Below are 13,725 nucleotides of genomic sequence, written 5' to 3' on the forward strand. Positions count from 1 at the left end.
GAGGGTGGGCTTGGAGGAAGCTAGAGGGGGGGTGCAGGAGGGGAGAGGACAGGAGAATCCATGGTGATATGTAAAATTAAATTAAATTATAAAGTAATAATAATTGAGAGAGAGAGAGAGAGAGAGAGAGAGAGAGAGAGAGAGAGAGAACTCAAGAAATTAGACCTTAACAAACCAAATAATCCAATTAAAAATGGGGTACAAATCTAAGCCGAAGTCTCAACAGAGAATTCTCAAGTGGCTGAGAAACACTTCAGGAAATATTTAACATCTATCATGGAAATGCAAATCAAAAAGACTCTGAGATTCCATCTTAAATCTGTCAGAATGGCTAAGGTCAGAAGCACAAGTGATAGCTCATTCTGGAGAGGATATAGAGCAAAGGCAGCACTCCTCCATTGCTGGTGGGAGTTCAAACTTATGGAGGGGAGGTGCTGGGGGGAAGGTGGGGGCGGGGGCAGGAGGCGGGAGGACAGGGGAACCCATGGCTGATATGTAGAATTAAAACACAAATATAATAAAAAAAACTTATATAGCTACAATGTAAATTAACATGGCAGTTCCTTTGAAAACTAAGAATCTTTCTACTTCAAGACCCAGCTATACCATTCTTGAGTATAGTTCAAAGATGTACCAAAGGATGTACCAACCCATCGCAAGGACACTTGCTCAAATATGTTCATAGCAGCTTTATTCATAATAACCAGAAACTGGAAACAGCCTAGAAGTCTCTCAAGGAAGAATGGCTAAAGAATGTGTGGTACCTTTACACAGTGAAATATTACTTGGCTGTTAAAAGATAATGAATGACATCATGAAATTTCTGGTCAAATGTATAGCACTAGTGAGTACTCCCAGTAATGGAGGACAATAGGGTCTCAATGGATCATTTTCTGTAATCAGGCAAGGCATCCAGTGGTGAGGCTGGGACACAAACTCAGTCACAAAACCTTTGACCTATTATAGCCTGTCCTACCTGCAAGATGTGCCGGAGCAATGGTGGCTCAGAGAAAGTAGGCGTGGCCAACCAATGAGTGATTTAACTTGAGGCTTAATGCAAAGAGAGGGAACCCTTGGCCTACACTTCCTGGATGGACAAGCATCAGAAGCTGGCTGGCCCAGAGACCTAGGGTAGAACAAGACATGACCGCAAAATAAATAAATTAATAAATAAAAATTAATGAAATGATTCCTAATGATATTCTGCTGTGCTCATAGATCTGTGCCTAACCCAATCATTATCAGAGAGGTTTCCTTTGACAACTGATAGAACCAGATGCAGAGACCCATAGCCAAACATTAGACAAAACTCAGAAGAAGGAAAGGAAGGATTGTAGGAGCCAGAGGAGTCAAGGACACCAGGAGAACAGGGCCTAGAGAATCAACTAACAGGGCTCACAGAAACTGAAGCAGCAATCATGGTGCCTATGTGGGTCTGCAGTAGGTTTTTTGCATGTATGTTGTCATTTTTTAGCTTGAGATTTTTTTGGGACTCTTTTTGTTTTGTTTTGTTTTTTGACTTTTGTTTTTCGAGGCAGGGTTTCTCCATATAGTTTTGGTACCTTTCCTGGATCTCACTCTGTAGACCAGGCTGGCCTTGAACTCACAGAGATCCACCTGGCTCTGCCTCATGAGTGCTGGGATTAAAGGCGTGTGCCACCACCACTTGGCTTTTGGGGACTCTTACAGTGATAGTAGAGGTGGCTCTGACTCTTTTGTCTACTCTTGGAACCCTTTTCCTCTTATTGGATTGCCTTGTCCAGCCTTGATATGAAGGTGTGTGCCTAGACTTATCGCAGATTTTTATGCTGTGTTCTGTTGATATCCCTGTGAGGCCTGCAAGTTTCTGAAGGGAAATGGAGGAACAGTGGCTATGAGGGAGGAGGAAAGGGGTCTGGAGAAGTGGAGGGAGGGGAGAGTGTCATTGAATGTATTGTATTAGAGAAGAATAAATAAAAAAAAAAGAAATGGTTGATTACAACTAAGAAAAAAAAACCAAATGCTTGTTAATAAATTGTTGAGAAGACTTGTATTTTAGTATTTGTTTTTAAAAAAAATAAATGAGTGAAATGACATATCATTAAGGTCCAAGGGTCATTGTTGAAGGTTTGAGAGAGCTACTTAAACTCAACTTTCCATGTGGGACATATTTCATACATTCTGAAAACTGTCCCATACAAATATTTGATGGATTCATCTGTTGAAGGAGGATCGAGCTGAGTAGATGCTTATGTAATGCTGCAGCATCCTTCCCTAGAGGGCCTTATGTAAGTGTCACAGATTCTTCTACAGAATTTCTATCATCACTTCTTTCTGTCTTTGTTATATTAGAGCTTTTATGTAATTAGTATCATTCAAGGTAAAACAAAACACATTTGGAGGCTGCATTAGGTAAGTAAGCCCTTTTGGGTCTATTGATAAAAGAGATATATTTAAATGTGTTAATGCTTCTACATAGAAGCAATTACCTCTTGCTTGCAGATGATCAATGATATCCAAAGCATTTCTTGACTTGGCAAATTCTCATATTAGAAAATAATTATGGAAGATTTTATTTCATCTATAGAACCAATATAAAAGCAAATTATAATAAATAAATTATGTATGTTTTGTTTATATTCAATTTCTGAAGAGTTTATTGTTTTTTTCCTATGACTTGAGAAGTTTTTCTAATATGTAACTTTTTCTGTCAATTATAAATGAACAGAACAAATACTCAGAAAAGGTAAAATTAGCCAAGGACCTAGTTTTATCCAGTTAATGATAAAAATAACACAAGATTAAAACTGTTGAGCCAACTTTGAGAAAAAACGACGAAGCATTTACTAACTGTATAGAAATAAAATATGCTTGCAATTATGCAAACCTTATGAATGCATAAGAAATAACTTTTTATTGTTTTGTTGTTTTTAATTTCTTGTTTCTATGGCAACCTCTGCATCATGCTACATATGGTCCTTTGGAGATTTCAAAAATATCCTCATAGAAAATGCAAGCTCTCTTACTGTTTTAAAATCCCAAGGGGTAAAAATGTGCCATAGCAAACTATCACAGTTTAAAATTACATTCAGCTTAATGTTTATAAATATTTAGTATCTATTAAAAGTAAGTTTTTCTCTAGGAAAATATGTAGACATTTATGTTTGGCAGTTCTTTATAATCTTGTCACTACTCATGATACTACTTTTAGTATAAAATATGATCAGTTATACAATTGTAATGTCTTAATAATAGCTGCATTTTCCAGTTCTCCTTTATTCTGAAAAAAAAAAATGGACCAGTAGATACCTCCTTTGAGATTCTTGATATCTCTGTATTGTTCCTAAATTCTGTCCTGTTTTATTTTAAAACAAGGGAATGGTTGCTACCACTGTTTATAGTCTATTTTCCCATCTTCCTCTCCCTATCCTGTCAACATAAGAAATCATTAAACTCCTTCAAGCTGGTTCCACCGTGTATAAATGACGAGACAGTATGCAATAATATACTTTGCTAAACTGTTTGTGTTCTTTTGGAATGTCTTAGATGAGTATGAAAATGTGCACATTTTCAAAGGAACTAAAACAAAACAAAGATTCTAGTATTTTTTAATCTGGATGGATAAATATCTGTATACACAGGTAGTACTGAAAACTATTACCATCACAATTCAGTTATTTCTCACTATAACTATTAGCCATGACACTCAACTACTATGCTCAAAATATAAGAGAAATATGCATATATTAGCACTCATTATCTATCTGTGTTGCATTTCTGTTGCTGCAATAAAATATTTGTCAGAATATTTTATCCTGACAAAAGCAATATGTACATGAATGGGTTTGTTTTTCTTATCACATCCAAGATATAACCCATACTTTCAAGGAATTCAAGGAAGGAACTAAAACAGCTACTCACATCACATCTACAGTCAAGACAAAGGGAGTATAAATGAATTTTTGCTTGCTTGCTTGATTGACCTAGCTTTGTTCATTTTGTTCAGAAATCCTTGCATAGGAAATAATGCCACCTACAATGGGCTGGATTTTCTTGTATCCATTAACTGTCAAGAAAATGACAGGCATGACCAAGGTCAACCTGATCTAAATAAGTCTCCACTAAGACTATCTTCTCAGCTGTTTCCAGGTTGTGTCTAGTTGTTGGTTAATACAAATCAGCACACACACACACACACACACACACACACACACACACACACACTAAATATAAATATAAATATATATGTCTTTTAAGACAGGGTTTCTCTGTGGAGCTTTGTGCTTTTCCTGGAACTTACTCTGTAGCCCAGGTTGGCCTTGAACTCACAGAGATCTACTTGCCTCTGCCTCCTGAGTGTTGGGATTAAAGGCATGTGCCACCACAACCCAGCAAATCAGCACACTATTATACACAACATTTTGAGTTTATAATAATGGCCATTTTTGTCAACTAAGTAAATAGGACAATGATGTGAGTTTTAGCATTTCATAGATAGGAATACAACCTAGTTCCCACCACTTCATTAGAGCTTAAATTATTATGGTACAAGTATATGAAAAAACACCAGATTACAAAGTGAAGAGTTAACAATCAGTGTTATCTCTCTATAAGTGCATATTCTTAATTTTCAATTCTTCAAAAATAGAATTTGCCCTCTTAGTTAAAGAGGGTAATTGCCACACAAACATAAATTCACTTTCCTATCAAAGCTCAATATATATGCTTAATAGAAAAAAATTTAAGATAATTCAAACTTGAATCTTACCTGAGGTGAATTGACAGCCTTACCACACTATGTTATTCATACCATCGTCTTCCAAATGACTTCCATTTTCATATTCAAATAGTCATTAATGTAGTTAAGCCATGCAGAATTGCTTTATTTGCATATTAAGTACACCTTATTTGCTTATTAAGTACAATAAGTTAATTAAATAATGTTTATGACTTAATAAATCCAACCAAAAGCTTTAATTTATATAGAACAAACATTTGCCTCAATTTCTTCATGAATGTTCAATATTTTATAAAAATAAAAATGTATTTTCCCTATGTTGAATGTTTATAATATTGTGTTGTGGAACAATCTTTTTGTATACTGTGAAGATATATTCACTCTTGTTGGTTTAATAAAGAGCTAAATGGCCAATAGCTAAGCAAGAAGAGGTTAGGTGGAATTTAGGACTGTGAGAGAGCTTGCTGGGATGAAGAATGGAGGAGTCACAGGAGATGTGGGGAGAAATAAGATGAACTTTCCATCTTGAACATGGGTACTACACCATGTGGTAGTACATGGATAAAAAACATATGGATTAACTTAAGTTGTAAGAGCTAGCTAGAAACAAGCCTAAGTTATAACAAAGCATTTATAATTAATAATACATCTATGTGTGGTTATTTTGGAGCTGACTTGCAGGCAGAAAATTCTTCCTACAATATTGAAATTAAATTGCACTGTAATAAACTTTCTTTTATTTAAATAACTGAAAATTTTTATAGAATCATAATAAACAGTGAGAATAAGCATTGTAATCCACAGTTACTAAATTATGAGTAGTTTATTACAATCACATTTCTATTTGAAAAATGATGTTCTATAATAAATGAAATATAATTGGATTTTTGAAAGCACAGTTTGAGAATTTTATATTTTTTGGAACAGAAAAGTCAGCTCTGTACAAATTCATGTTTTTCCTGTAATTATTTATTTTATTTTTGCTTTTGACTTTTAATATATTTTCACAACTGTTTAATTTTTATTTATTTTTTTAACATTTTGTTGCTGGATTTTGCTGTTGGTTGGCTAGATGGAAACAAACAAAAAGTACTCTGTATGGTCTCTAGTCTCTATAATTTACGTAAAAAATATGATTAAATACTTTTGATTTTCCATGACAATTTTAAAGTTTGTATCCTTAGAAATTGTATTGTCCAAATATATATATAATAGTATTATGTAAAAGCATACACTGTAATCCATATCTCTTGGTATTTTTAATTTTTGTACTTGGAAATTAAAATAAAATTGTCATTTTGTCTTTTCTTTTCCTCTCTCCAGTACCTCCCAAATATGCAGCTCATCTGCTCTCTATCAACTTCTTTTTAATTTAATTGTTGTTTCATATTTATATACCTCTAAATACATGAATGTAATGCTAGTACTTTTGTGTACCAATTCATATACAATGAGGAAATTCTGTTTTTAACACAAATATTGCTGTCCCATTATTTTTCTAGTGTCACATATCTTTTCTTTCAGGAACAAAGTTGAATTTTGAAACACATTTATAACATATTTCACAGGCATTTTAGCTCATCTTATTTAAATAATTTAATATTTGTTTTCCAATTCACTCTTTTCTGAGTTCATGCTCATGCATTCCTTTCCTTTGACCCATCAGATATGTTATCTTATGTTTGAATTTTGTTATTTTCCACCCAAATAACTGATATTGTTAACCCTGAATATGAAAATGAGCTAAAAAAAAGTTGTGGCAGTTACCTGTTAGAGCTCTGATGCTCCTACAATTATCAGTACTTGTTTTTTATAAACTGCATAGCTTGGTCTGTATTAATGCTGTTGGTTTTCTAAGTGAGAGGTAGCTTTACACAGTGCAAACTTTTGAGTTGTGATCATGGATCCCTGGGTCTACACATTCTTTAGGAATCAGTGAGATAATAAATGCTTGGCCTTTAGGAGATTCAGAATCCTCATCATTAAATACCAGCTCACACATCAACATGAGGAAACAGTAGGTGTGATTTTTCTAGCACAAAAACTAAACACACAAATTTACTTGCAGTGCAGTGGTTAAAAATATGAACCTTAGTACCAGGCATTCTTAGCTGATAATAAGCTTTCTGACCCCATTTAAATTACTTAAACTCATTATAACTTGTTTCCGTCAATTATGAAACTAAGATAAAATAAGGCAAACCTGAAGTAACTGAATGATTACTCAATGACTTAGTAGATGTAAAGTGGTGAAATAATAAAGAGAATATTTAGAATATAGTAATTGCATAGAATTATTTCATCCATATGTGCACTCAATAAAGGCTAATATTTTGTCTGTTTCATTAATAGCACTGCTCTCATTGCCTGCTGTAAGACTCAGTAAGAAGAAAGGCACCTGAAACATCATTTTGCATTAATGAAAAAATACTGCTCATTGCTTATTTTTATGTCTGTTAAACAGTATTATTAGTTTCATTGTATTATTGCAAAGAAATTGCCAATGTAATTGTCATTCTTGCCAAGAGAAATATTTTATATTAAATGTTTTATAGAATTTGTAATTATTTTTTAAATGAAATAGAAAAGGAATTCCTCAAACGGTAATGGCTGATTTTATTTCAAAATGATGACCAAGAGGGCATTAGTGCTATTAAACTTTAGGCACAAATTTTTCTTTAACTTCAGAAAGCCTATTTTATTCCACATTTTATTATTAATTAGGTTCCATCTGTTCTGTATCAATGGTGAAGTTTTTCTTAAAATAAACATGATAGTTTAATTATTGAAGTTGGTTTAGATCTATCGAAAACCTGCAAAGACAAGAGCATAGTATAACTCTGACAGTTTCCCTGTGGTTAAAACCTCATATTACAGACATTCATAGCAAAACCAGAGGACTGGAAACCATATCTCACTGTTCACTAAGCTCCATACCGGGTTCAGATTTTATTACTTCTAATAATAAAATAATTTTCAGTTTCAAAATTCCATCTAGGATATCCTATTACCCTTTATTGTGTAAACTTCTAAAGGGATATCAACATCTATCCATACTAGATAGGGTACCAAAGACAGAATCAAAAAAATTATTGCACCCAAGTACAGTGTGGTGCATTGAATTGAACTGGGGTTGCTTACAGACACATGGGTTAGGGGTTACTTACAAGGAAAAAGAAAATTATGGATGGTTAGTCCACCAGAGGAAATGAAATCTCTTATCCAGCAACTGTTGAATGAATGTCTATAAATCCTTTCAGAGAGAGGGGTCTCATGAGGCCCTTGCCACTCCATGATGGAAATTAAAGTGGATTCCAACTTGTGCAGGTATCTTGCAGGTAATTCTAGCTGGCCCAACAATTCAGATATTATAACTCTTTAGCTTTTATAGTTTATCAGACTTTCATGATTTGAATGACTAACAATTCTGAGGTATTTGTAATTAATTGGTAGAATGCTTCTTCATTTAAACTTGTTCAATATTTTTTTTTCTCCAAGTTGTCATGATCATGGATGTTGGAGAAGAAGAACATGGAAAACAGAAGTCAACTTGCCTTAACCACAAATTATGTCAACCTTGATTTCCTGGGCATGACACTGTCAGGTATCTATACTTTAAGACTTATTTCTTTTTTTTTATGCTCTACTCTTTTGACAAAATCCACTTGACATAGCCCTTTGTCAAGGAGTAGACAGTTCACCATTTCCAGTAGAAGCACCTACACAAATTATATAGCATATTTCAGCATTACACATGTGTGTTCATTCCACTATTTAATAATTCAACCATATATTTTCAATATGTATTGTAATGGCAGGTTTTGTGTGTTAACTTGACAAAGCTAGAGTCATCAGAGAGGAAGGAGACTTAGTTGAGAAAAATGTCTCAATTAGATCCAGCTGATCAATAGGGGAGGTCCCAGCCCATGCTGGGTGATTAGCCCATCCCTGTGTTATTAGTCCTGGATTCTATAAGGTGGGCTGAGCAAGTCATGGGAAGCAAGCCAGTCACTAGTTTTCCTCCATGGCTTCTGCATCAGCTCCTGCCTTCAGGATCCTGTTTGAGTTCATTTCCCGACTTCCTTCAGTGATGAACAGCAATCCTGAAGGGTAAGCCTAATAATCCCTTTCCTCCCCAACTTGCTTTTTGGTTGTGGTGTTTCATAGTAACAATAGAAACCCTAACCAAGACATGTATTTAGGATATTTACTTAATTATTTTAGTCATAACCCAATATTATCTAACCATGTTTGTTCAAACACTCTCAAGGTTTGCTCCTATTTTCCAGACATTCCACACTCATTTGCCTCTTGACTTCTTTCTTAGACTCTAGTGCCACACATAGATTCTGAGAGTATGACAACTGGAATTATTGCTCCTAAGACCTCTTTGAACACTGAAAAAAACAATTTTTCCTACAGTGGAAAAAAAAATCCTCAAAGCTTTGACCAATAATTTTTAGAGATTCTAAGGGGATTCTGAGTATCAGAAGCCAATGTAGTCTCCAGTGAGCAGCAACATGAAGTAACAGGAAAAAATGATATTTGTTTTGCTGATCTCAGACTATCCACATGAATTTAAAGAACTCAAATTGCTCAAGTTGTTCCAGCCCATAAGATTCCAAAGGAACTGTCGCCTCCTGCCTTAGAAAGGAAAGCATGGGGTCATAAAAAAGACTGAGAGTTTCTAACAGTTTCTGCCCTGGGGCAGTTCTAATTACTTTTTAAATTTATTTATTTATTTATTTATTTGTTTGTTTGTTTGTTTTTATTTATTTTTTATTTATTTATTTTTTTGGTGCTTAAAAGGTCCTAGCAATTCTTAACAAGCATAATTGCCTACAGTACAGTATCCCTGAAAGGAAAATAACAATGACCTGTGAAATTTGACACCAGACTGGAAGGAAGGAATAGGAGATGCAACTCTTGTGAGATTATTGGAAGAGTCAGCTCTAACAGAAAATAAACACTTAGAAAAAAGAACAAGGTCATAATCACCACATAATAACATTCTAACATTGAACTAACAACCAGAAGACCAAGATATGAGAAGTACACCATTCAAAGGCAGGTTATCCTGATGAACTGAAGGTGCCTTGTCTTTAAGATGACTTGGTTAGACCAAGAATAATTTTTTAAAAAGTTGTCAGGCAATGTGAACAAGAAGGATTTATGAAAAGAGATGCTTGGAAATGGTTTTGCTTTATTTTGTTCTATATCATGAGTCCTTCCATCTCAGTAGGGGTAAATTAGATACTTCAGCACATCTGTCTATGATGATCAAATGCTATCACTTTTAAGATGTGCCCCAAACTAAGACAAGTCTCTCCACATCAATGTTGAAAAGGAAGATATGTACCTATTAAATGCAGGAGGCTGATTTGTAAATAGTTCTCAATGTAGTTTGGAAGCCTTGTGCAAAAATAGAACAACTTTCAAAATTTGGTAGAAAGTATATTAAAATATAAACAAATGACATGTAAGAACAACAGAGTGAAACTTTGGAGTATAATCTTGAGTTTATAAAACTAGATGAATCTCATGGAGAAACATATTAGAATACTGTAGAAAAGAAGGACTTAAACTCTGTAGCATATTGTGGAGAAACAAAGGTGAGAGTCTTTGTAACCCAGAAAATATCAGTCTATTCAGAAAGAGAAATTGTTCTCACCTTAACTCTTTACATGAGATAGGTTATCAAATCCTTAGAGTTTAAGAGCTTTGGGAATCCTCTGAGTGAGTCATGTGCAATATCTTGCATCCATGTAGAGGGTTTCAGTATACATATCAACTTTATTTTTTTCAGATCATAGAGTAAAGTAAAAATAAAAATACTTACTAATTCGTGTGCTGCAAACATGAACATTTGTACTCAAATAAATGAAAAAAAAATAACTTATAATACTAGATATAAGGGCTCAATGAAAAGAAGAAACTACCTGAATTTACAGAACAATATTTCACTGTGTGATGATTCAATAGAAGAAAGATAATGCTTTTGAAATAATGGTTTCCTATGTCCAAATGGCTAGAGAAATGTTTAATAGTGTATTTGAAAAGAAAAAAGTAAGATGAAAGATGTGTCAGGTGGCCTCACTTTTTAAAATAGAAATAAGAAAATTCCAGGTGTCCAACTGTTGAGAAAGAGAAGGGACTGCAAGAGAGTGAATTGTTGAATCCAAGTTTGCAAAAAGAACAGGGACAAATAGCCAAATGAATGGAAGCACATGAATTATGAACCAACGGCTGTGGAGCCCCCAGCTGGATCAGGCCCTCTGGATAAGTGAGACAACTGAATAGCTTGATCTGTTTGGGAGGCACCCAGTCTGTGGCACCAGGACCTGTCCTTAGTGCATGAGCTGGCTGTTTGAAACCTTGGGCTTACACAGGGACATATGCTCAGTCTGGTAGGAGGGGACAGGACCAGCCTGTACTGAATCCACCAGGTCTAAATGAATCCCCAGGGGTGTCTTGGTCCTGGATGACATGGGAATGGAGGGGAGGTTCTGGAGGGAAGGTGGGGGTGGGGGCAGGAGGGGGGAGGACAGGGGAACCCATGGCTGATGTATAAAATTCAAACACATAATAATAAATAAATAAATAAATAAATAAATAAATAAATAAATAAATAAAAAGAAAATTCCCTTCCCATTTCTTTATGAATAATCCCCAGAAATTCAGAAAAGGTCTGCAATGATAAATGTCAGGTTCTTAGTCAATGCTGTCATGGAAACATAGCACAGAGAGTAATGCTTTTAAGAAGAAAATGTATATTATATACATATCTACATATGATAAAAGTATGCATTCAATGCATGTATATAAATAAAAATACAGGAGTGCAAAGAAGTGAATTAAAACATTAATTTTTGTTTGATTTCAAATTGTTACCAGGTTTATCTTAGAGTTACAGTATTTTTAAACAGTTTTTTTTGTCAAGTAACCCAGAAAAAGATGCATCAAGTTTTTTTCTTATAAATATCTATTTTTCCAGTTTACTTACCACTATAATTTGTCTGTAACAGTTTCTCCTATCAGTATAAATTGGAGCGCTACTTTCTCCATCCATTAATATAAGTACTATTATAGCACTTATGCCATTATATCATTAATATAACAATTACAACAATTAATCATCTACTGCCACATGACATAGCTTCTTCTTCTTCTTCTTTCTGACCTATATGCATTTTAATTGTTCTTGAAATTTAAATATTTGCCACTTTACCCAATTAATTTTGAATTCCCTGTAGATAAAGAGACTCTCCAATAAATCATTGGATTGCTCAAATTATTCTTTCTTTGTTGTGCAGAGACCTTCAAAAGAATAAAGCTTCTTGATTTTAAGAAAGGCAATTGATTTAAGTTGCAAACCTATGCCTTCACTTTAAAAACATCCATTTAATGCATTCTGTTACTAGTACCAAATTTACTTCTGAGAGAAATTGCTACATGTCCCTGGCATTGGAAATGAAAGCAATGGAGTAGCAGGTACTCACACAAGCAGTGAAGAAAAATGAAGGGAGAGTAAGAAGGAGAAGAGCAAGAATTTTAGAGGATTAAAAACATCATCAGAGTAGAGAGCCGAGAGTCCCAAAGGAAGACACCTTGTAGATAACTGGGAAAATGCCCCAGGAAGGATAAATAATGGTGGCCATGTGCTAGGAATGTAAGGAAGCCACTGTAGATAGAATGTACAGAGTGGGAAGAAGAGTGGTTGATCATGGAATTAAGCAGATAGCAAGAAGCCGGGTCATGTTAGAATTTCTATGATTTCCATTTTTACTGTAAACATTTAGCACAGTTTCATTAAGACAGTGGCACAATTATACGGATGTTTAGAAATGATTCTTCCAGCTATTGTGGAAAGGTGTTAAGGAGTGAGACATAGGGAGAAGCATGGATCTTCACTTGGTGAGGGCTTTCTTGATATGTTGTCCCTTGATAGATATTGAAAAGACCAATGAACCGGTCAGTCTCTGTCTCTGTCTCTGTCTCTGTCTCTGTCTCTGTCTCTCTCTCTCTCTCTCTCTCTCTCTCTCTCTCTCTCTGTGTATGTGTGTGTGTAAAGACAGTGAAAGACAGAAAGAGAGTTCACTCAAGAACTCATCCTATATAAGGAAGTTTACCCTGAACTACCAAACCCACTTCTATGATAATGGTGTGCTTCTCTGTATAAGAGAAGAACTCTCATAACATAGAGGATCAAACTTTCAGAACATGAATTTCAAACTCTAGCAACAAGAAGAAAGTGTGGTAAGCAGCAAAGTAGTATTCAGATGAACATCCATGAGACAGAATGGGAAATCATCAAAAGGGAAATGGTTTTAAAGAGGTTTTCTCACACAATTATAGCACATGGATAATGGAAAGGAGGAAAAACATAACTTAACAATTAATGCCCAGAAAGCAGGATAATGAGATTATTATTTAATAAGACAAGAAATGTGTAGATAGATATCTAGCATACATAAATGAGTAATTCTGTTTAGGAAATTTATATTTTAGATTAACCTTAAAGAGTAGTGTTGGGGAAGCTTTTTATTTTGATACATGATATAACATTAATGGCTTCAATCTACTAAGAGTTATGTCTTGTTCCCACTCTAGACTAATTTAAGTCTACAGTGGAAGAATATAGAGGAAAAATTTGGCAATGGGCAATTTCCTTTCTAGAAAATTCAGACTGAAACACACTGTTCAGAACAATATCATCAGCTTCTCTTTTATTTCTTTGATTTTGTTTACATCTCCCCCTCTGAAGAGGATGAAACGTAGAGCCTCATACCAGTTAGGTATTCACCATCTTGAAGGTACACCAGTGTCACAGATGAAGCTTAACGCAAGTGAAGTAAGGAGTGTCCTCATTGATGAGATATGTTGAATAGGTGTGGAATCAATGCAGTGTGGAAGATTATTCCTTCTACAGTGTAAAGTTCTGTGAGCTGTCACAGCCCTGACACAAAGTGGACATGAGGGCAAGAAGCTGGCAGTTTGTGATGGTATAC

General features: G+C 34.7%; 1 long non-coding RNA gene across 4 annotated transcripts in view; it reads left to right on the forward strand.

Annotated features, from left to right (window-relative positions):
- The first annotated feature begins 2,254 nt into the window (after positions 1-2,254).
- LOC118568861 overlaps positions 2,255-13,725 on the forward strand; it is a 77,343-nt gene continuing 65,872 nt past the window's right edge. For all 4 annotated transcript variants that reach the window (XR_004942992.1, XR_004942989.1, XR_004942990.1 and 1 more), the window contains exons 1-2: positions 2,255-2,391; positions 8,216-8,321. This is a non-coding gene — a long non-coding RNA (uncharacterized LOC118568861). The remainder of the gene's footprint in view (positions 2,392-8,215; positions 8,322-13,725) is intronic.

Source organism: Onychomys torridus, chromosome 17, assembly GCF_903995425.1.
Source record: "Onychomys torridus chromosome 17, mOncTor1.1, whole genome shotgun sequence".
Taxonomy (NCBI): Eukaryota; Metazoa; Chordata; class Mammalia; order Rodentia; family Cricetidae; genus Onychomys; species Onychomys torridus.